At 33.6% G+C, this 26,113-nt stretch overlaps 1 protein-coding gene across 2 annotated transcripts in view; it reads left to right on the top strand.

The window, feature by feature from the left end:
- Positions 1–26,113, top strand: part of LOC139987960 (uncharacterized) — a 204,657-nt gene that overhangs the window by 59,678 nt on the left and 118,866 nt on the right. The gene's annotated exons all lie outside the window — the stretch shown is intronic.

Below are 26,113 nucleotides of genomic sequence, written 5' to 3'. Positions count from 1 at the left end.
ATGAATATCTTGTAAAATACATACTAAATAAATACAAACATTTGTTTTATTTTATCATCTCTACATGTAATGAAAGTGTTCTTACATATTTATTTCGGCAATTACGATCCATAATTCTCAAGACGTAATATGCATTCAACGCAACAAGAATCTCATACGATAAATAGTTAATGTTTTATTTGAGACAACTTAAGTTTCTGATAGAGGAAGTCAATTATGAGGTTTCTCGGAGTGAAACGTTTATTTCGCTAGTACATCGTACCTCGGCCACTTATATCGGGGTTCCACGTACTCGTACCGTAGAAATAATAATGGTCGCAGTAAGCTTATCGCCATAGCAAACTACGCGTAATACGTTGGACAACTTGATAATAACTTGCAGCTCCGAGTTTCAGATCACCAAATTTATTCTGCGGTGATCGAACATCCGGAATACGAAAGATTCTAATAAACGACTTCCGGTCCCGGGAAAATTCAAAATGTCAAAAGTTCACCCTTAGACTGTAACCGTTTTTACGGTACTCTAACTATAACTCTAACTCCAACTTTCGTGTCCGATGCATTTTTCAGTGGGTAACACTTGTTAGAAAAATTCCAAAAAATTCGTATGATATCTTCAAATGATTTGGATTAAGGTTATCATAAAACTTTTATCAAATAATTTTGTTTTAGGCAGGGGGCTGGAAAGGTTTTTACCTGTTCCCTTGCGAGAAACTCAACTCGGTGAAAATAACTTGGACATGAAATACCCACCTCTACAGTTCAAGGGTTAAATTTTCTTCATCTTTTACATTCTTGTACATTCTTTTCCTTTAACAATATAACAGCAGATTATTACATCGCGACTGATGGCACAAGCGAACGAATAATCTTCCACATTAACGAAAATACACAAAAGCAGTTGAACACTTTCATGGAATTTTAGATAAATTTTTTACACTTTTCATAAACGTATTAACATGTGTCATACGAAGCATGAAATTTTATTTCACCCTAATGAGACTCGAAACTTCCAAATGTTTCATATAACACATATAACATATACGTAAATGCTTTCTATGGAAAATCCAAATTCCTTTATAAGCTACCGTAATGAGGGATGAGAGACACGAAGGAACTTTTTACCTGCTTGTGGTGCACCGTTATGTAGCTCTTTAACTTGTTAGGTACGATGCGCCACTATAATGGCTTTCGCGGATATCATCTTATATTACGACGCGCCACTATAGTGGCTCATTCTACTGACTCATTCGCTCACCGTTTGAACTAAATGATGTGTTTCATCTGTCTTTCTTCACACTTTTCTTGTCCTCGCAATGTTTTATAACAGTGTTAACAATATTCATGCAGAATATATAGAATTAAAATAAATGTCCCATTACTAGATGCTCTTTTTAACATGCCGATCCGTATCCGTATAATTTTTTTAGAATCTTCAATCTCAAAATGTAGTTTCAAAATAGAAAACGAAGAGCAATTTGGAAAACGCTATCGCGCTATGAGTGTGAAATTTGAGACATAGGTTTATGTGTCGTACCGTGCTTTAAAATATACCACACTCAATTGTATTATTAATTATTAAAGTAAATTATTAAAGTTTAAGTATATGCATCATATCTTTAAGAAAAATTATAATTTAATTATCAAAAAATTCGTTCCAATGAGCTTGCGTAGAGAACAGCATTATCCGCCACAAATTGCACTGCCGTATCGTTTACGCGTAATTCAGACTTTGCCGTACAGAGAAATAGCCCTGCACAAAATTCAACCGTACCTAAGAGGTTAATGATTCCCTTTTATCCGTTTTAATTTTCTTTTTACCTTGTTGGAGTTTGCTTCTATGTTGTTTTTTGTATCTATACGACGCCATAACGAAGACTCTGTATCGGTATTACATTTACTCTCTGGAATGTTGTTTAACTTGCAGTTCACTTTTTGTTTTGTTGGAATACAACGATATTACACGCATAGGCACAAATACTCTTACACAGACACTCACACAGGCATTTGAACAGGACACTTACACAGGTCATACTCATTACTGTATAGAGAGTGGGGTTCAAAATATCTAAGGGATCATGGGTCATTACCTACGTCTAGTCTGAGAGTAACTGGCCAACAATCAACAATTCTTGCATACGTTGTTAATTATATCACTCGCTTATATACATTTGATTCTGTAGTTCTGTTTAATAAATATCACTGAATATTATTTTAACATAAACATCGTGTTTTCCACAGATTATTAATCTTAACTTTAAGATTAAATTCTAACATATTTAATTTATTTTCTTCACTTATTACTATTGTATATTCTCCCCTTTCTCGTTATAATACTATAATAAATTGTATACAAATACTTTTCCAGAATATAAATAAATAATTATGTACATAATTATGAAATAATAATTCTTGTATGCATATAATGACGAAACTAATTCCTCGCAATATATATAGGTAATTATGAGATTAATAATTATAAAAAAGTATAGGACGAATAATTCTATAAAAAAATCATTCTAAATGTTTACAGAGTTAAATACATATAATTATTATGTATTAATGAATATATATGTACTTTCAAGTTATATAAACCGTTGCATTTTTTAAAATTAATTAGATTTTTATAAATTATACAAGGGAGCATGTATCGTTTTTAAGTTATACATTTGACAAAACTACCGCCACGTTGTACTGTAGTACATACGTATCAACTTATTCTATTCTAGGACTGCACGCCATTTTGCATTTCCCCCTTTGCATCATTTATGCGGAGCCACCTATTTTATTTTTTCCTCCCGAATTATTTCGAGATGGAAAGCGGGTCAACGGAATTTTTGAAGGAATCCGAGAAATTTACATACAAATCGTAATACATAAGCAGGGATAAGCACAGTCTGACGTGTTAAGGGAATATTGCCAACTGATCTTGGAAAATATGGAAATTCGATGGGTGGGAAAGAACCGGAGCATCCGCCAATGCTGAACGTTCACGATGTTCTTAGGAACCGAACAGTCGATTTTATCGGTGCTAAAGTGTTTGACTAGCACGTTTTCTGATTGGAACTTTTAAGACAAGATGTCATGAATTTGCTTTACGCCCGTTTCTGTTCCGACGTTTTTCTCGATCCTGATGAACGTATTTTCGAAACTTCGTATTCGCTTTGTGTCTGGATTTTCAGCCGTGAACAGCGGTTTTGTGTTTTTAATTTAAATAAATTTGAATAAAATGAAACATGGGAACGGAGTCCAAAAGGTTTTGTTATTTGATGGTTCTTTTACATCGTCATATATGTTGTTCCGTTCTTGCATAGGTATTTCTTTTGTAAAAATCTCGCGTTAATTTGTTACACGAGAAATGGTTGAAATGGGAACGAACAATACACTGCTTCAACTTTAAATGCTCCACTTGAATTTCGCGTAGAAATATTTATGTCAACAAGCCGGGTGACATTTTTCAAATATAAACTGACACGACTGTTTCTTCGTAGAATCTTTATGACAAATATTTTTGAAACAATGTCGTTTCAAATGCTTCTTCCTTCTTCGCTATTCTAACGAATATTTTATATTATACTTCGATATATTTTGTTGGACAATTATAATTTTCATACATAGTGACAAATAAAATTTGTTTTCTTAGAATTGGCTAATTAATTTTGATAGCTGCGCATTATGAAAATATATATGGACCAGTTTTATAAAAATTAGTTAATAAACCATAAATAATTTTCCAAAGTTTTATTCAAAATTTAATCAACGCACGAGTACTTTTCGTACTGTTTCGTACTGGTCTTGAATTTAAAAGCACAAAAAGAGAGGTAAAAAGAAGAAAAAAAAAAGTTGTTTCAAACCACATTCGTTTAATTTTTTAAATTTTGAATTAAATTCATTCGAGTCTCTGGCAACATTCGTGATACACGGGACACGAATTCGATCCATGTACCGCACGATATCGCGCGTCGTGTAAATTAGAGCGCTAATTAATCGGAACGACCATTGACCGTGCTCGTATATGCAATCCATAGCTGCGTACGCATGTTACAAAGGAGCATCAGGTTGGCCAGAGCAAGTGGCGTTGTATGCTGTACTTGGTGTAGAGCTTTCAAACAATTTACAGAGCCTTAATTATACAGGATACATCAGTTTTTCCCACAAAATGATACTTCATACACTTTCCGTGCTTTACAGAAGAAAAATATTAAAATTCGATATATTATCAATTAATTTTATATAACCAATTTCTTTCTTTTTATTTGATGTTGCCATGTATTACATGTATCTATATCTTCCTCCCTTTTGTTGGAAATCTTAAAAATATTAACGGTTATATGTAAATTTATATTATTATGGACACGACTAAAGAAATAGAAGAATCAAAGATTCGTTCTATTTATTAAAAATTATTATCAGCATTCTACTTTGAATATTTTATATTCATTCTGTTCCTTTCTGCATATTCCTATATATTCCTGTATATTCCTAACATTATATCATTGATTTAGTATGATGTTAATTATTCGCAAAGTTGTCCATTAGCGTAGCGTCATATCAGAAGACAATTTGCAAATATTACAATACATAATTTCTATGTAATTATGTTCCGTCTAAAGAGAATTGAGATTGAAGTCAGAGTCCCAGCTAAACTTTGTTACGAATACGACATAGGTATTGTTATTGAATCGAAACAGTAATTTCGACTATGAGTATAAGCGGATGTTACCGGGACAAAGGGTTAATGTTAATGCCATAGTACAGGTAATGGCATTTTCTCAGCGAACTCGTGATTAATTGTAATTTTGATTGCGGCAAGCTAAGTAGAATTATATCAATCAAGTAAAGTCAATAACCAAAATACTACAAATACCAACAGTTCCGTCTTTTCAAATAAATTATTTAAATTATAGATTGCCTTAGAGATTAGTTTTACACGGGAACTTAAATAGAAATAGATTTACGGATGCCCTACTTCAAGAATACACACAATTTAGTTACGTCATCTTTTAAAGAAATGCATGGAACATATTTACAAGAACATATGGAAGTGTTAATTTTTCTTTGAGAATCGAACTTTAATCGTATATTTGTGCAATGAAATTAAGAAATTCGTAAAAAGTGGAGTTGATGGGTTTGACCTTTGAGAGGCTCCTTATGAGGAACGATCAGTATTTGAGATAAAGGTGCGAAAGAAGAAAGTATGGTTATCCAAGGTTTAAGTTGGACGTGACCAAAATTCTAAAAATAGTATGCATGGTATTTCTGAACTGAATGAAAGAGATTGTAGGATAGGGAAAGAGAGAACATGCAAGTGTATGTGTATGTATATTGGGTAGAAGATGCGTGCACGGGGTTGGAATTGGGAGCCAAACTCATTTTACGTTGTCGAGTCATATCGTTGCATTCGGTTGCATATCTAAGGATTACTTTGATATATGTATACTAGGTTCATTATTTTATGCATATTTTATCTACAATAAAACAATTTCTACGAATCACGTATTGTTAATAAACATACAAAATGAATTTATTATAAATTTATTAACTAACTTGTATATGCATACAAATTTACAAAATAATATCAAAGCACGAATTTTAAAAAATAATATAATGCATACATTTTTCTTATGTTCACCAATGAATACATCTTCTATAAGATATTCTAATATCTTAACATCATGACTTGAATAATAAATTCAAATAGATTGGTTACAAAAATCACGTATATTCGATCTATATTCGTCTGCCTCACAGATACGTATATCCGCTAATGGATTAACTTATTAAGTAGCAAGCAATACTTATAGTTCATCGTAATATTAAAAATACTTCAATTTCTTCAAATGTTATACAATCGTAGAAATTAGAAAAAACAATAAAAATATTAAACGAATCTTTGCAATTTCCTTTTACGTTATCTATGCACCTTTAAGTTTCCCATAAATACATAAAAAGCTGCAATTTATTCGCAATAGACTAGCCAATCAGTCAAACAAGAGAGTCAATGAAGAAACAGTAGCATTAAGTCAGAAAAAATAAAAGGTATGTACCTCGAAGGAGAAAAAGAAGAAGAAGACGAAGAAGAGAGAAAAGGAAACGAAGGAAAAGGTACGAGGTAAGAGAAATAGAGTCTGGATGCTTCGTTATACAAGTTTTGCAACAATGCTAAAAGACTGTACCTACATGTACAATACATAGAGTATAGTAGAGTATACAGGCTGGCACATTGGCATCCGTGCGCAAAGAGGAAGGCTAACGAGCCATGCCAGCAGTGGCGCACGTTCTAGCCATTGTTGTCGGGTAAATCGACGTCCGAATCAATTCTAATATTTCTCGCGAATCGATTGTTATCGGCATGGGTGCAATGGTTCTGCCGGCGGCGTCGCTCCGCCGCCGCTTCATAATAATAGATCTCCATGATAATGAACCGGAAAAGCGTTTCGCGATGTGGCTGCCACGGTAATTCGTCGATCCTCCACGAACGAACGCCGCTTCTAATGTTGCATTAGTGGAAGACTGGTCGAGAACGTTTCGACTTCGTCGTTTCGCGAATTAAGACTTTCGGTACGGTTCTGTTGCTACTTTTCATTCGGGATCAAAGCTGTTCAAGTTTTAAACGCGAATAGACTTCTCGGAGATTCGAGATTATGCAGCTGCGTAGATGCGGTTCGGTTTCGGAAGGTTTGCAGAAAAGGTGGCTTCGAATCCGCTGTTTTCATTAGAGTAGAGATTTGTAGTAATTCTAAGAATAGTATGTTGTGATATTATGGTTTTAGGGAAAATAGAGTTGTGGAAAATTTGGCCGTTTTGAATTTTATTTCATTTTTATTTCATTTTGTTTCATATAAAACCGCGACCTTATCGTTTTTGGCAGTAGCTAAGTTAATTTTTACTCTTTCTGATCAGAATTTTTATAAAGCGCTTGGAAACCTCGTCGTATTGATAGTAAAAATTTCGTTGACGTCGACGCATGGCATAGAAAATGATGCACGCAGAAAAAATTAATCAGAGGAATATTTGAAAAAATGGACTGCTAGATTTTTAATAAACAGCTATTCGTACGACGGACGTGCTATTTACAGTCTCATCATGCGAGGCATGGAGAGCATAAATTCGTATGTATGCACACTATTGCACACGTACACCGGTATACCGGAGGGGTAGGTACCTAGCTATTGGAATTCGCGCGGAATCTCCCGAGGAAAGTAGCAGCAAATCGAAAACGCCCGGAAGTATTTGCATACGGTGGAAAATTCGAAAGAAGCTCGAGGAATTTCAGACGTTGCCGTGGAACGGTTTAAAGTTTCGAAATTGGAAATTGGAAACGTACACTGTCGGCCCCCTCGACTATGCTATACATGTAGGTCAGTTAAGGTGACCGCTTTCATTCGTCACTTCCTACTATTCTATTCGACACGACTCGTTGCCTTCGAGCTTACGCGGAAACTATTTCCGCACTTCCGTGTCCTTTCGGCTCGATCGTCGAATTATTTCGAATGGACTCTGACAACGTCCGATTTTTCTTTATTTCTTCTTTGTCGTGAACTCTGTCTATTGCATTCGTTTGAAGGAGACAGATTTGCCATTATGTGCGTGTCAATGATTTCTTGTTTGAGAAGATATTCTTGGGATTTTGCTGGCTGACGATAGAAAAGGACTACAATGATAGCCAGAAGAAAGTTTACAATCGATACTTGTGCATTTATTATTATTATTTATTATATATGAGTATGAAGATATCTGTGTTAAACATTTTTTCTGTATTAAACACTCGTCGAAATAAATGTATAATATAATTTAACAGAATAATTATATTATACATTTATTTCTTTTGTCAATTATAATCCATTTTTGTGTAATTACTGCGATTTTTTTCGGTTTACACTTTAAGCTCCTTTTTGGCCATCGCTGTAAGTCTTTTGTTAAAATACATTGACCGTCGCGCGAATTTTATATAATTTGCACTGGAAGCCGTAATAGATTGAAATATATTGTGCTATAACATTCAATTTTTGCAAAGTATATTACATTGCATTTGCGCAGTTTTTTCTGACAATGTTATCTAAGTCATTCAGATTCTTGAAAATTTTTTAATTCGTCAAATTTATCTAATTTTAATCATTAAAAAAATATAACACTGTGGATCTTCTGTATGATATAAGAAGCATTTGAAAATAAAAATGAGAATTGGAAAAAGTTGCTACATTTTTGATCATACGTTTTTGCTCCCGTTGAAGCCTAATTTATCGGTACTAGGAAGTAAATCGAATGCCATGGGCGAATGTCCAATATCAGCGTGTAATTTCGCTATTCTGCTGGCAACTCGAGGAATCATGCAATCGTGCGCTATATCGGCTTGATAAATATTCAAACATCAGGTAAACAACAAAAAGAGAGAGTATGCCAGAAGAAAAGAAAGGGATGGAAGAGAAGAAAAATGAATTGAAGTTCAAAGTAATAACACAAATGGAATGTAAAGTAGTGAAAAGTGATTTGTGCGAGAGAAAGCAGCGGTCAAATTAAACGAAGAATGAATAGAAACGAAGTGAACAACGAAGAAAAAATTCTCGAAGTTATTCCAAAGAAGGGAGAACAGACATCTAAAGAGGACTGTAGAGAGGTTAAGCAAATACCGAGGAGAGTAAAGTTCTAGTATTATGGTCTTTGAAAGGAAGAGTTATAAAGAGGAGAAATGATCGAGGAATATGAAGTTCTTAAGTAAAGTTTGTCTACAATTATTTTCCATGCACTCGTAAACATACAAAATTTCGTTCGTGACTTAAAAAGAGAGAGATCCCAACTTCTCGCCTTCTACGTCTCAACGTTGTTATTTAAAAAAGCGTCGAATTCACGTGGAATTTTTCATTCTTGCGATAGAACCATAGAAATAATTGACTATACTAATTACACAAGATTACAAACAGAAAACCCCAAGACGAATTTTATCTTTTACTGAAGCTATTTTATAGATTACAACACGATAAAATTTGTTTCCAAAGTTAACATCTAATAAAAAGATCAGTTTCTATAAGTGTCAATCATTATAGAACAATTTTGTTAACTAGCTATTTTCAATCTTAGTAGCTTCTTAATTAAACTTACAAGGATATAAAATCATTGCAAAATAATTTCTCGCATAGATTATACCGTGCATAACGAGCGAAAAAAGCAGTAAAACGCAAGGAGCCCTCGAAAGGCGTAGCCACAAAGAGAAAGGAAGGTCTATTAAATGTACGTAGCTGAAACAAGAAACGGCAGTGCGGGTAGAATGTAAAATGGTCGAGGTAGAAGATGCAGAATGCATGAGAGGCTATTATGACAACGCAAGGGAGAAACAAAACTATTTAGAAGAAAGAACAGCGGGAAGAAAAAAAGGAGGCAGTGTGAAGGAGGATACAGAAGTATAAAGCGCGCTGAAGAATATAAAAGGTAATATAAATGGTTGGTGGGAGGCAGCGCGGGACCGGAAGAAGGAAAAGAAAGAGGAAGTCCTGGCGCTGACCATTCGTATATACGCTATTCCATGTGTTTCCCTTCTTGTGTAAACGTATGCACAAGCACTGAAACTCGCGTATCCAACGTCAAAACTACACGCAGGTTTATCAACGACACGACAGTCCGAGAGACGAAACGGACGAAGCTTTTAAACTTCAACTACCATATCTGGCCCGATACGACAACTTGGATAAGCCGAATCAATCTACGTACAGGAATAACGAACGTTGAAGGAGCAACGTGATTGCTCGTCCTGTATGTATAAGGTGTTCTGAACGCATGAAGCATTGCTTTGATTTTAGTATACACTGTGGTAATTGGTTTTGTTTAACAATTACTTGCGAGTTAAATGAAAATTTCAAGTTCAAGATCTGGTCAATGATACATTAATGATTATGCATCAATTCGATTGTATAAAATATAAATGTCACCGTGTATAGGTGTCAAAGAAAAAATAAACGAAATTCTAAGCGTTTATTACTTTTCACGATTGATGTTCGATATATTCGCGGAACCGAAATCAAACGCACAGAGATTGCACTCTGATTTGTCGCAGTTCAGAAACTACGATGTGTAGAATCTATTCTAGGAAGAGATAGAACTGATAAACGGGCTTGCTAGACCGGAATTGAAACTCGGATCTTTGAGATTGCTCTAGTAATTCAACTATTCAGGCTATCTGTATAATACTTCTTGCTAAATCTATTGTTAGAAAAACAGACTTTCTATACACACTGTAACCGATTATTATATTCCCGCCTGTAAATCTTCGAACGTTTGAAATGCTCGAATTTATTAGGATGAATCATGAATTTCTGTCCAGCCTGCATTTTACTTCACTGACAAATTATGTTATTTAAATAGCATTACCCATAAACATTGTATAGTCATGCGCATAGCACAGAAATAGATTAACGGTATAAGTCATAATGATTTTTATTTTATGGGCTATAATTCATTAAATGAAGTTTTATAGGAGAAACAAACATTGCGTATAAACTCAGGAAAAATGTTTCAACTTATTCTTTTGCAAATTCTTTAGGGGACATGTCAATTATATTTTTATTAACGTCTCATACGAAATCCATCACAATATATACAGTGGTTCGCAAAAGTATTTGAACACTCGTTGCAACTTTGAATATACTATGTATGTGATGCAGACGATTTTATATAATACAGGATTACGAATGTTACGATAATATTGATAAGGTTTGAAACAAATACGAAAATATACATGGAAGTTACAATATACCTATTTATTGCAATTGTACATTTTAAATACATATATATTTCGCAAACTTAATTAAATAGTCAACAATTTATTATATTAATAAACTTCGATATTTAATCGAATCACTTTCAATAACTTTCCATAATGATGATGATCGTGTCTTATTATAATGTTAATAATAAATATAATATATTCATAAAATTTTTTTATAATAAGTATTCAAACAATTTCTTGTGTCACTATGTGTATGCCTATATTTTATTTAATGTTAATAAATATTTAATCATGTACGGGTATTGTGTACGATTAAAAACAGTTAAGTATTCTCCACTTTAAATACAGATTATACTCCACACAGTAGAACTCCATTTCTACAAACTCTATTCATTGAAACGAAATTCTATCCAATGCTCGATTTACTGTGAATTCCTATTATTTGGGCTATTGTCGAACATCACTTCAATTGCAGCAACGCTTACACAATTTTACTCTTATTAGTAGTCGAAGGACTGCGTAAATACATGTTTGTATCTATCTACTCGAACGTGAACTACGGTTATTTAAATAAAAAATTAGGAATAGTGGAAAAAGTCAATAAACTTCTATTACATCGTTTATTTAACTGATCAAAATGTTACCAATTTCGATCAATCATTGACTTCCTCTTAACGCTTAAATATCAGTAGCGTTCTTCAACAACGACACACCCTGTATACACGGTGAATATCTCTGTCGATTTTATGTCGACGAGTAATCGTGCAATCGGGCAGTTCTATAAAAATGTGGAAGGAACGATGAAAGGGGAGATCGAGTTTCGGAATATGGCAGAGGACAAATTGCACGAGCCAATCAACTCCTGATTAGCTAGCACAGATCGTAAATAATGTATGGAAATTGTGGCTCGTTGTAGATACATCACAGGCCGAATATTATAATTTTGTACCACGAAGCGGTTTTGATCGTTTAAATCAGCAGTCCATCACGTGATGAATTGTGAATTATAGAAAAGGTAAAAAAACTATTTCGAAAACGGATACGCAACCGTTGGAAAGACGTGAAAAACCTGTACAGTAGTTCACAAAAGTATTCGGGCACTTGTAGTATTTTAATATTTTAGTATAGTATTCGTAAATATTTTAGCACTGCAATGAAGCCCGACTATTATGGCTATATTGATAAATTTTGTAACAAATATGGGAATATATATCGAGATTACAAGATACGAAATACGAGTATACTTTTCGCAGAGATCACAAAAGTATGTAAACGGTCGATCATTCCTTATGCTACTAAATCTCAATAACCAGCGGGATGTGAAAAATCAACACTTATATTCGTAAGATGACTACTTATGCTTCCATATAGTATGTCTCCAGTAAACATCTTGTAACTTCTACGTATATCTTCCGGTCGGCTCTAAATACCAATATGATCATGACAGTCGTATCTCACTATAACGTCAATGAAATTGTGAAATATTTAATTTAAATATTCGAATAAATACTTTAGTGAATCACTATACGTTTCGTTCAAAACCTAATATCCGTAGAAAGGTTCGAACGCGGATCGTTTCTGCGAGATGTAACAACGTGTTAGAAAATATTTTTCAACACATTCACGTTCTTCCACGGTACATCGATGTTTTTGTCACGTAGAAGACACAGGAAATCGCGAAATTAACAGATCACCGGTGGTCTCTTCGCGTCGTAGTTCGAATGTTTCGCAAGTAAGGTGAAAATTTCGGACTTTAGATATGATAGTAAAATTTATTATATATGTCGAGTTAACATTATGATTAGAATTAGGGGCGTGTAATGAATATTCTCTGGAATTAGCCATCGTTGTTATGCAATCGAGGTAATGTTGATTAGCACAAGTGTGAGTATTACAGAATCGACAAGTAACCGCGGTGATTAGACGCTAATGACAATGGTCTTAGGTTCGATAACGAATCCACGGTCAACGGGGTAACAAATATACTTTCTTTCAAAGTCTAAGTCGGACTCGTGATTAAAAACGTGAAGTATCCATTGATCGTAAAAGGCGTTATTTCCTCGCTAATGAGAGCGCACGAGAATGTCTCTTCGTCAGGGTGATGCTGCAGAGGAAAACTATGATGAGTTGTGTCTCAGGGCACGAGATCATCGGATTCGTCGAGGATAACCCTCGTTCAGAAAGTGAGGGAAATGAACGTTGCTGTTAATTGGTTAATTTCTATGTTGGTGGTTAGAAAGGGACGCTAGCCGCTCTTGAGAGAAAGTTGCTAGCGGGAAGCGTCGTTCGTGAGGAAAGCCGATCTCCCGTATCTTTCCGTAGTAGGTGACAGATTTGCGGACTGTTAAGATAAAGACTGTTTGTCAATTTGAAGGACCTTAGTTAACTAAATTCTAAGATTTATAACGGGTCCTCCGGTTAAAAATGCAATTTTTAATGATAATTTCTCATGATAAACAGGTGATCCTGTTTGTTTTGTTTTGCAAAGAATTTCTTTACATCGGTATTTATTAAAAATGAGAATTGTATGAATGGTGGATGGCTTTTGATCAGTCAGTGGGACGATTAATTTTGCAGTTGAAACTTTACATTTCGTTATTGCGCGATCCGATGATACTTTGATAAATACAAAACGTTCAAATATTACTTTCGCAAATAAATTAGTCGCGTTTCTCTCGTTCTTTACCTGACTTTAAAAGTTCATAACATTTTATCTGTGTTATGAAAATTTTTATATTATGTAATATTAGATGAAATAATGTCTTAAATTATTTATTTCGAATATATTTTTAATATAAAATCTTCGTATTTTCTCCGTGCCTTATATTTGTATAAATAATAAATTTCCAAATTTATCAAATGTTTTATATTCTATAGTTATACTGCATTTATATAAAATTTATAGGAATATGTTTTACTATTGATACTATTTTTAAATTAATACATGGAATAATAAAACATCTCACTGTTCATATACTAATTTAAGGTAATAAATCATATTTTCTTCTCTCAAGAGAATAAGAAGTTTTCATACTCTATTTACTATAGGATTATATCGTATTTAACTAAAATGAAGTAACTTCATTTAATAATGTACTTAATATTCATTAAGCGATCTCTTCATACAATATAATATTTTATAAAGTATTTTACATTAATAGAGCTTTTAGCCTCGTTACCGCTTAACGAACTAAACACAATGTTGGCCGGCTATTTTGTGCAAAGACTAATACATTCATAATTAAATATAAAGATTGAATCTATATCCTAATAAATTATTTGCATATAATTTAACAAATACTATCGAACAAACTAAACAATATTAGAATGACTACTTACAAGTATACACGTTGCTCTAAATTCGTAGTACAATTGAAGTCAGGGAGATTGTATGGCTCAAAATAAAGTGAAAATCAAGTATAACAAAATCATGTGGAAGATTTTATTTTGAAGAAAATCGAGTTGGGAAATTTATCAGATATATGTTAATCATTTAGACAATCGATAGGGAGCTACGCTACATTTTCGACTTATTTTCGCATGTGCAATAATCTCCTGTCGATTGTCTACTCCTATCTAATTGGGATTATGCAAATTAACGTATACTTGAAAAGTTTTCAAATTTGATTTTGTCAAAAATGAAACCACGATTTTCGTCTTACTTTGAGCCACAGAAGTTCAACTGATCATGAATTTAGTAACTCGAATTTAAGTACACTGTCACATATACTTTGCTGAGTCTGCAGTACATGTATCGATAATCTCCTTTGAAAATGTCTTTCTTCCCTTACGATGACATTTCAGTTTCCGATCACTGTCCTTCTCTGGAAAATTGCGTCAGTCACTATTCATATTCGCGCTCAACAATGTTAATAGTATAGAAAACTCGATCGTTTATCGAGAAGAAGCGTGTCGAATAGTGGTAATTCAGCTGTCCGATAACACTTACAAGGGCATTTCGCGCTCGAAAGTCTACGTGAAGGACGTTGCTTTCTTCGTGGTTTCTCGAGAGTTTGCTGATAGCTGTCGTTTCGAGCATCTGTTGTAACCAGGTTACTGGCAGACTAGTTTCACCCTGTCGTATGTTTCAGCAACCAGATTGCATGAATGTGGTCTGACGTTTTCATAGTGGCACAAAAAATAAGCGCCATTCCTGGCGTGGACATTTTCTGCAGTATCGCACAATGGCAATATTTCTCATGTAACCTTGAAACGAGATGCGACACTATGCTTAATCCTGTAGTCGACTTGCATCGTAAATTTCTTTGACTCTGCCAAAGCAAGCTGGTTTATCTTGTTCTAACATATATCATTCTAACTGTTGCTTATTCCAATATATCTGTGTCGGTTAAGTAATACTTGCGCAGAAACAATTTACAATTATAATAAATTTAAACTTTCATTGCGATGATCCGTAAATTGTCAGATTGAAAGCATGCGTGGTTGTTTTCATCATTGAAGTTCATAAAAAATTTCACGCTAATCTCAGAATGTTTTAGTCCAAGATTTCATTTCAAGATCATAGTATCATACACAGATGAATGTACATTAATGTTAGCTTACAAATCTCCCACGATAATTCTTAGACAGTAATAATAAAAAATAAGTGTGCTTCTAACCTCTGGAGATAAATTTAATAACAATGCACTTCACAAAAGCAATTTTTTTCAGTTGTAATTATTTATTTAGATATCATTTATTAATTACTCTTTCGAATTTAAAATGATTTGTGGCTCTTTTAACTTTGGTTGATATATTATAAAATTAGACTGCAGATATTTTTGCACTTATGGGAAAAATATAACAATGTATGAGATATGCATAATGTACAAAAATGTAGAATATATCCAAAGTAAGATGTTCTTTATAATCTATTTATAGTCTGCAGTCTACTTATAGCTGATATTAACATTACATGGTCCTAAATCCTATGGATGATATCCTATTCTGTAGAAGATGCTATGGACCATAACTTGATCCTTTCGGATCCTTCGACCTAGGATGTTCTCGTGGTCGGGTTCTTTGGTCTGTGACATGCTTTACTACAAGTTTCTCGAATTTGGAGTGGTGTATAGCGCGAATCCTTGATCCTGGTGTTAGCTACAACTAATACAATACCTGAAACCTATTTACTTTGCACTGTTCTATTCCTGATACTAAACACTATTTACCTACTATAATATTATGAAATAATCAGATTACAAATTAGTAAATAAAATATCCTTTATATATCATAATCATATATCGTCCAATAGAAAATCTATATAAAACCGCAATTATTTTATACTTTATATACACGCACACGCACACGCACACGCACACACACACACACACATATATATTATAGAATTGATTTGATCATAGTTTTATAATACAATAATTGTTTTATATATATAATATCGATAATAAATAATATCGAGCTTACATCTATATAAGAAACAGGTATATACCACACATACTGTGTGGTCCATTCTTCAACGAAATACAACGATTTGTTAGAACGAAATCGGAGTAGCATTTTAGTTGCCCATTTCCTCTTCCCAATTTTGTGTATCCCATTTCCTTGTGTGCGAATAAATCGTTAAATATCGTTTGAACATCTTTGAAGAAGCAACGATGTAGTGTCAGGAAAATGTACTGCATGGATAGCAAAGTATGATGAGTTTAGCATGACGGGATGAGAAACACGATCTTTGCCGACGTCGAATGAGAGGATAAAATTTTAACAGATGAAATTTCGGAGACATAAGAGTTAGTACACCTAATCTTTGATAATGCAATGAGATATAATTACCAATCAGAGCATTGCTTTCGTTGGAGCATTGTTTTTACGAGTTTATCAAAATTTTACGTTGCACAGAATTGATATTGATAAGATAAAATATGAGACTGTCTCGCTGAATGTGTGCAGTTGCTATTAGTATCGTAATGTCAACACGTTAAGTGGATTGTATCTTAACCAGGAATTTCCACAACCACGGAATTGAAACTTAAAATTAAGACTGTCTATGAACACGGATTTTATTGATATTTATAAATTTATTTATAGTTCTTTTAATATTATAAATGCTGTTATGGCAGCATTAATGTATTATAAAAGGTTAATGGTAATAAATACCTCGTAATGAAAATGCTACTGTCGCCATCAAATAGTTCTAGTTAAAGTATAGTCCTATTTCAGCTCATACCCTAATAAAATATCTTTTTGCAAAAACTTTTATAATATTGGACTTTATAAGATATATATTGGATATATATTGGGTTAGCAACCAAGTGATTGCGGATTTTGTAATTACCACTTAATGACAAAAGCTCTTAGTTGTCAATCACTTAGTTGTCAACGCAATAAATAAAGAACAATGCTAAATGAATTTACCAAATGCCGATCTGGACAGATTTTAAAGATAAATATATTTCAGAAAAAAGTATACTCTATTGTATTTTTGTATCACCAAAAAATTTCTCAAATTTGAGGGAAAAATGAATAAATTATTCTTGATATACACAATTTCTTGTTTCAATCTTTTTCTATAAATGTTGTCAAAATATTAAACATTTTCTTATTTGTTAAATAAATTATATAAATACGTAAAACAAAGTTATGATTCGAACATAAAAATTCGAGAACTGCACTGCAACATACGTGTATGCAACAGCCATAATTTTCACGTATATCTATATATAATTTAGTTTTCCAAGTTAATATGATATCTCCGCAATAAGATACACTATATGTAAGTCAATAGGACGGTTACTTTTGGTGTAAGTAATCTCGAATTATCGATCTATGTAAATTGCGGCGGTGTCAGTAAACTCGAGGGTTTCCATGTAATCTTTATGTAACACACGTCCGAATGCCTTCAGGGAGATGACTCACTTTACCACCAATCGGTTTTGCATGCACACTTCTCACTTGCATTAGTTCACGCGACCGTGTTAACGTATTCTCGCGAATTCTAAGCTTCCACGGGGTTTATCTCAACGCTAATCTCGCGAAAAGCTGTATCATATCATCTTCGTGGGAATCGACCGTGTCAGAAGTGGAACGTAGCAGAAGTTTGAGAGAAGCGTTCGTTATCGCACAAGTTTCCTCGGTATACATATATACGATCGACCATTTTCATTCGTTCATTGAAAGCAATATGATAAATGGAATTAACACTAGAACTATCGATTGCTAATCTGTAAATAATATCAGAAATGTATCTTAAATATAAACATGTCATAAATGTTTTTAAATATATCATACATGTCATGTTCCTAAATACGAGTATACATATATCATACATAGAAGATTATAATTAAGGAGAAGCGAAAAAAATAAATAAATATATACAGCGACGAGTAAAAGTAAGAGTAAAGAGTAAAATGGGAAAGAAGCGCAGTAATTTTGTGAAACTAAATTATAATAGCAGAGAAAAAGTGTTTAACACAAATTTGATTCATATTCATATACACAGGTATGTAAGCTTCCTTTCGTCTGCCACTGTAACAACGTTAATTTTGTCGAAAATTCCTACGATTTTAGAAATTGTGAAGATAAAAATATGGAACTGGTTACTCTAACTGGTTGAATGTGATACAGAAACAGGAAGGTCAAACAGAATAAGAGCTGCGGAGTTTCTATGAAATTTGTGTACCTTCCTCTTAACGTGCTAATTTTTCCGCGGTAATTAATTTAAAATGACAGACTTTTCTCTTAAAAAATTGCTTGTTTATTTGTGATGTTAATTTAATGGTTTAATTAAAATGTACTTCTGGTTTCATAGTTTTAAGGATGCTCAATGTGTATTTTGAGCTTACAAGATTCGTTAACTTTGGACGTTTTTAGACGAAGATATCGTCCGCTGTATTTAATTATTGATTTATTCAAACAGGTCCTGTCTTATGAATAGATTCATGTATAAAGTTTTTAAAGATTATTTAAAAATTATTTAAAAATTATTTAATGACAGATGTTCTGTTAGTTGTAGTTTTGACTTTGGAGAAAGATGTATCGTATAATAACTGAACAATATATTTACAGTTGTGTCGTATGAACAATATATTATTATATCCAAATTTGCGTAAAATTAAATAAAATTACGTCATTTAATTCTATTAACGTTTACCTCCACGTTCGTGAAGAGTTTCTCATCGAGCAATAATCCAGTTAACATGTGAATAAAATACAGTATTAATAAGCACGATTCGATGCATTTTACTCGTATTGTGTTTTTCATGCGAGATATTTCTGGTACAGTGAAAAAGCCGATAGAAATATACTAAGGAAAAACAATGTAAAAAGAACTAACGAAATTATATAACTCATCACGATATTCCTGTTCGCTCAACCTTACAAAACTGGAACAAACTCCGAACGAACGAATCCTCCGTGGTTCTCTTTAGGCAGTTCGTCTCTTTTAAAAATTGTTCAAAGCGGCGCCGATGAAACATAACCATCGCGTTGAATGAAAGCCACAGTGTCAGAAGTGGATTTCGTCTTTGAGAGCCATGGCAATATTAACGGAGTGCTGCATTATTTTAGAATCTGCACGAACCGCCGACGTTTATCCGATTTGCGTTAATACAAACAGCGGATTGTCTGGCTCGTTGCGTCGATTCCGCTGTGAACGCCCCCTCCCCCTCTTGGAAAAATTTGTTCTCGTAAATCGTCGGCTTTAGTTAGGTTCACTGGTTGCTGCTTTGGTACTTTCATGAAAGGGAATTTCATTAAACAAGCGGAATATTTATCGGTATGACTTTCTAGATGATTACGTTGAGGATGCCGTAGTGTAAACGTAAATTGAGTTTTTACAATTTTGTATTAGAGATGGTGAACAACCTTCTATTTGGGGCGATTTTGCTAGATCGTACGATTATGGAATTGGAACGGAAAATGCCGTGCAGTGAATGACGTTTGCGAATGTAATGCAAACAGATATTTTGTCGATGTCATTATACTGTTTCAAATAGTTAAAAGCTAGTATTTATTCTGCATAATATCGTACCTATAGCACCAGCTACAATGTAATGCGTTGCATAATGAGGCAATTTAAACATTAAAATATGAAATTCAAAATTGTAAACTCATAATCCTGTAGCACGTTTTTGAGTTATTTCAGAAATAATTGTGTGTTTTCATTGTTAACAACACATTATACGAAACTTTTTCAAAATCTAGCACTGTAACGACACACGGCTATCATGATTATACTAGTAAAATTTGAGATCAATTCCAAAATGTACAAAACAGTTAATGAAAAATACATCATGAACAACAATGGTTCTAAACATACAATCAGTGTCAAAAATAGTCTCATTACATATTCTGGCTTACTAAATACACAGTTAACAATTGATTGCTCACTTTGACTGTACTTTGGTGATTTTTGCAAAATTATGCTTCCAATAAATATTTTATAATTTTCATATATACCTTCAGATCGGTTTCAAAGTTTGCTGATAAATATAATGGCGATACCCGTGTCTCGTTATAGTACTAATGAGATTTCAAAATGTGTTGTATAATACAATATATCTATCAAAATATTTGTATATAAAGTTTCTAAAAATATTTTAATACTTTCGTGAGCTGGTTTAGGTGTATGAAAAAATCGTTATTGATCTAAACCTGAAAACGTCAAGTTCTGAATTACTTGATTTCAAAGCAAGGGTATACAATTACTTATCACGGCGACAGTGAAATTTTATCCCCTGTATCGAAAAGTAAAATTTTAAACTCATGCAATAAGATTTCGTAAAGAACACTGAATGCTGAGTCCGCCAGTTTTCGAGGATCGTTACTCGACGAAGCTCGATGGTTTCACTGCGAGTTTTGATCCAACTTACGGATGAAACAGCACTGCGAAACTAGCTGTGTGTAACAATACGTAAATCTTGGGATTGTGACAACGCTTGGCTCGCCGGTTCCTCCCTTCGATCGTAAAATATTCCAGTGGGAGAAATATACGAGTGGAGCGGGTTAGCTGTCGTTAAAAGGGAGGCGGGTGCGACGAGGCTTAATAACGAGTACTTAGAGCGACGTAGATGCCACATCTATCGATCGAGAGAGAACAGATGACTCGGGAAGATTAATACGATATTCAAATGAAAATGCAAAGCAAACGAGATGAAAAGTCATTGTGACAATACGTTTATAGTATAAATAATACTATAGCAAATCTAGCGAAAACGTATAGGTTATTGAAATATGTGAAGAATAAAAATGGTAAAACTTTTACTTGGGTATTAGAGAGTAAATTCGATGATATTTTTTAGTATAAATTTATAATAAGACGACTGATGTATAGCTTATTATAAGGAACTTTAGCATTGTGTAATATATATATATATATATTGTGAGCTTATAAATAAAATGTAATTTGAAGAATAACAATTACATTAAGAGAATATAAATAGAAGAGAAAGTAAAAAAGGGAACGTTCCATCATAAACGCGATAGAGCATTCAACTAGAAACTGTTCCGATAAGTACAATGAATTTCTATAACAATATAATGCTTATCGGTAATATTTGCATTCCAACGGCAGAAGAAGTTGCATTCCGCGGAATCTGACTATAAAGTCGGGCAACACGCCTTTTGGAAGAGAGATCGCGGGTGACGTTAATTAGAGAGTCACTACGGGCAGGCTGCATTAAGTAAATGGGGTCCGGGTTCGCGCAGATTGCTTCCATAAAAGACTCGCGATCGTTTGTTTTCCCTGTTGGTAGCTTGTGCACGATGTTTGGCCGCGAGAATTTGCGGGGTGAACAAATTACGCTAAACGCCCAACGGGCACGAGTTTCTTTTTGTTCCTATGCAACGGCACTCTGTTAACCTTTTCTTTCGAACCATGTTGATTTTTTGAACGGGAACAAGCAATTTATCCGCGGTCTCGCGACAACACCGAGCTGCTATTCACGTGGAAACGATCAAAGAATCGAATCGGTTTGCTCGCGGTCGCGTTACGTTTGAGTTGCCAGCCTTTTGTAAGAGTGATTCAAAGAACGAATGGGTGATTTTGTTTTTCCGATTACGCAAGTAGTGCGGAAAACTTCGCAGTTTCTGCTACTGAATCACTGTCAACGTTTATTCTACCTTTTTTAAATCGTGTATAATGAATGACATAACTTTTCTGAAAAGCAGACTTTCCTTCTACAGAATAAGTGCCATTGTGTTAGACATACACTGTCTTAGGAGACTGTTTGATCATTTATAGAAACTTTTTAAAAGTATATTCTATGTTTCATACGAAATATTTTGAAATATCATTCGCTCTGTAATGAGATACAATTGGCTTGATTATATTAGCACAGTTTGAAAGCAAATCGAATATATAAGTCATAAAATTATCTATTTCAAATATATACCTCACAGTGGTTACAAACTGTTAGAATTTAATCTTAAAGCTAAGATTAATAATCTGTGAAAGACACAATGTTTATGTTAAAATAATATTCAGTGATATTTATTAAACAGAACTACAGAACCAAATGTATATAAGCGAGTAATATAATTAACAAAGTATGGAGATTGTTGATTGTTGGCTAGTTACTCTCAGACTAGACGTAGGTAGTGACTCATGATCCTTTAAATATTTTGAACCCCACTCTCTATACAGTAATAAGTATGACCTGTGTAAGTGTCCTGTTCAAATACCTGTGTGGGTGTCTGTGTAAGGGTATTTATGCCTATGCGTGAAATATCGTTGTATTCCAACACAAACATATTTAAACAACCAATTATCTGCTATATTAATAAGCCTCGATATTTAGTAGGACCGTTTTTAGCAGTAATTATGGGTTTAAGGTGACTTACTGCAAACATACACTTAATAAATATTTCATATTTTATCAATACGCGTATAATCATGATAATCGCGTCTCGTAATATTGATGAAGTTTCGAGATTTTTCACTTCTTCTTTGATATCACCATTTTATAACAATTTGGGGAATAATGGAATAACAGGGAGCGGCGAAATCCTGAACTTCTGCTATTTCTAATTATGTGCAAATAACACAAGGAATTTTGAACTTTGTACTATTTCCGATTACATGGGAACAGTGGTGAGAGGATTAAATTTTGCAGAGTTGGTAATACGTACGATAGAATAGTTAAGTAGACAGTATATGATTGTTCGATAACTAGATAAAAGCGATTATCCTTTCGTTTTAATAAAATTTCAGGCAAAAGAGAAAAAGAAGAAGGAAATAATATTTGAAAAGCGAACTAATTGTTAGAAAATTCATATTTTAAACAAAATCAAATAAGTGTAAACGTTACATATACATACATGAAAATTTTAAAAAATCATGAGGAGATTTTTAAACTTATAAGAATGGAGAATGTCGACACGGTCGCAAACGAATTTATCATATTTCCATCAATCACATTCATATTTTCTTAAAGAAGAATTTCGCGTGATATAATTAGACGACCGATAATCGTTACACTATTATATTATCTTATTACGAAAAAGTCCCTCTTGAAAGAAAAAACTCCTCGAACGCTCACAATGAACCGTAACTCCACAATTTATAAGCAGTTTGCAGCATTTAACGTTCTACCGAGATACCGGACAGAGAATATTCTTCCTACGTTTTTCCCTACAATTCGCCTTAAAAACTAACGAAATTACTCCCGTTTTTTTATCGTTCGAACTATCTCGTTAGTACTTTTTGTTAATTAGCATTGACGTGGCTTGTTCCTAATTTTCCTTTGTTACTCGTCGAGATGGGTAACTTTCGTTTACGGTTAGATGATGCTATTTACAAGTAAAGTACACTTTAAACATTTTCATAATATTATTATAATCGCAGTGAAATATAAAACTACGAATCGCATAACGTCGAAATAAAACATTAATGGACATAAAATTAGAAATAATGGAAAGGAGAATATTTGAAAATTTCTATAAAATAAATCATTTGATTGTGCACTGGCGAACGCTCGTTAAAAATTCAAAAGGCGCTGCAAATTTCGCTGGCGCACTGTGGCCTGGCTGAAATTCTAACCAGTCGTTATCGACAGGCATAAATTTCGCGGTTAACGCTAACGTGGCTGGCTTTTGGGCCCGCCCAACCACTCATTTGATACAATACCGCTCCGTACGATCGGTTAATTATTTCGATTCGACTATACGTGTCTGGAGGCAGCGCCTCGAAAATTGCTTGCACCCTTGCGCGTCGACGAATTAATTTATCGAGGTATTTTAGACGAGTGTTCGTGACACTAATTAAGGTGTTTCAATTAAAGTGTTACTTCCCGTGATTGAAATCTTCGTTTCTCTATTATACATGTATCATGCGTGACGAATCTACCTTGATGAAAATTCTTAATTTTTATTCCAGTCCCTATTTGAGAAATATTTATAACAATTTTGATTATATTGATATAAATTTATTGAGATAATATCTCTGACCGACTGTTTATATTTGCGGAGTTACTGTCAAGAAGATGGTATAAAATAACATTTTCGATCACTCGATCTAATCGTTCTTTTATATTTCTGAAATTTGTATGTAATAATTTGTATTACCATATAAACTTATGAAAGAAATAAAATTTCAATGATACAAAAAACAAATGCAAAGACACGCAGAAATGAAATTTCAGCGGAAAAGTAATCGCGGGTATTAAAAAAGGAATTTCAGCAATGAGAGCAGAGAAAAATTTCAATAATAAAGTACATGAAAATACACGGAGAAAGGAATTTCTATGATAAGAAAAAAGAATGTACCTACATGAAATTCCAGTAATAGTGTAGGTCTAGTGTTAATATACTAAAAGAAAAAAAGATGAAAAAAAGGCAAGAAAGAAAAGAATGTTAATAAACAAAAGAAGATTTCCTAAAATATGGAAATTAATTTTCTAGAATTTCAATCATGTTTGTATCTAGATTTCTCAATTCATCCGTATTCGTTTCTGCATGATATAGTACTATACAGAAAGCGAACGAAGCATGTAGTGGGGTGATTAGTTCCCGTATCTTTATACATATTGTGTCGTTCTATTCATTTAATTAACGCCCCTTCGTTTGATTACGTTTCTCTCTTTGCCCTTTGAGGAATATCGAGGCACATGAATAGAGAATTGACCGTGCGCTTCGTGTTCCGACAGCGTCTTCATATTAATTAAGGAACGTAAACGTTCAGGTATTAATTAAATGACAGACCTTCTGTGGATGATGCTTTGGGCTTCAAACGGAAACTTCCTTCATTTCGCTTCGAGCCGGAAACGTTATCATTTTATATGCGAGACATCGGATTGCTCATCATGGAATTCGTCGTGTTACCGAGTTGTAATGTTTGTAGATTATTGTTCGTTGGACGTTCATGCGAATATTGGAGCGGAGTGTTTCGAAATTGGTCATGGAATTACGGTTGTACTATTACTGCAGAGTAAAGCGTTGATTTTGTCGTTTTCACTGCGGAACTATCGAGTAGATTCAGACTTGTTTTTTTTTTTATAATTATTAAAAATATGTAACTACTTTTGGCAAAATTAATTTTCAATTTTATCGAGATACCTGTAGAAAAACACTACAACCACATTTTCCCGATTTTTATTATAAAACACAAATTCTTATATCGTATATTTCTTTTTTTACCTCGGCCAATCGTTCAAAATGTTTCTACATCGAAAATACTTGTCGACCATTGAAAAAATGGACGGTAGATATTACTTAGTCAACACTGCCATAAAATTTATAGCACGAACGAACAAACTTATTGATCGATCAAACAGTCAAATTTCCATGGAATTCGAATAACATATAGCCGGAAGAGTGCGTAAACAAAAAGTTTGTACGGGAGGCGGTAGAAATCGAAGTGTCCGCTTATCACGTAGAAATCACTGTCCGCGCACACAACGAAAGTCGTTTCGCGCGGCGACTTACGACTCGGAGACTCGTTTCGTTCTGGTCATCGTTGGCGGTGGCGAACATGACCTCCGGTCTTGTGGCTCGTAACTTGTCCAGATTTTTGTGGCGAAACGATTAGGAGCTTACCCTTCTACCGCGGAAACTACTGGCGATTTTACAACCGCCGAGTTACTCGTGCTTTTCTTGTTTTTTTTTCATTTCGTGTTACTATCACTCAGGTCCAATTTCTTTGGTATGGATATATATTATAATTTATAATAAAATGACATATAATATTCTAAAAGTGAAATGTACGATGTTCATTAACTTATTAAAAATCAAGCAACGAAATAATGCATGAAAGTTAAATAAACGCAATGTTATTAAGTAATTTAATGTAATTTGTAACTGCGTATTTTGTTAAGGTACAAAAAATATATTAAGAAAATAAATTTAGTAATCACCGTTATTTATTTTACAGTAGATTATATTATACATTAACTTTACAAAACCCTACTATAGAAACCAGAAACGTGGGAAAGTTCCCT

Source organism: Bombus fervidus, chromosome 1 (genome assembly GCF_041682495.2).
Source record: "Bombus fervidus isolate BK054 chromosome 1, iyBomFerv1, whole genome shotgun sequence".
Taxonomy (NCBI): domain Eukaryota; kingdom Metazoa; phylum Arthropoda; class Insecta; order Hymenoptera; family Apidae; genus Bombus; species Bombus fervidus.
This window is presented reverse-complemented; position numbering and strand designations above follow the sequence as displayed.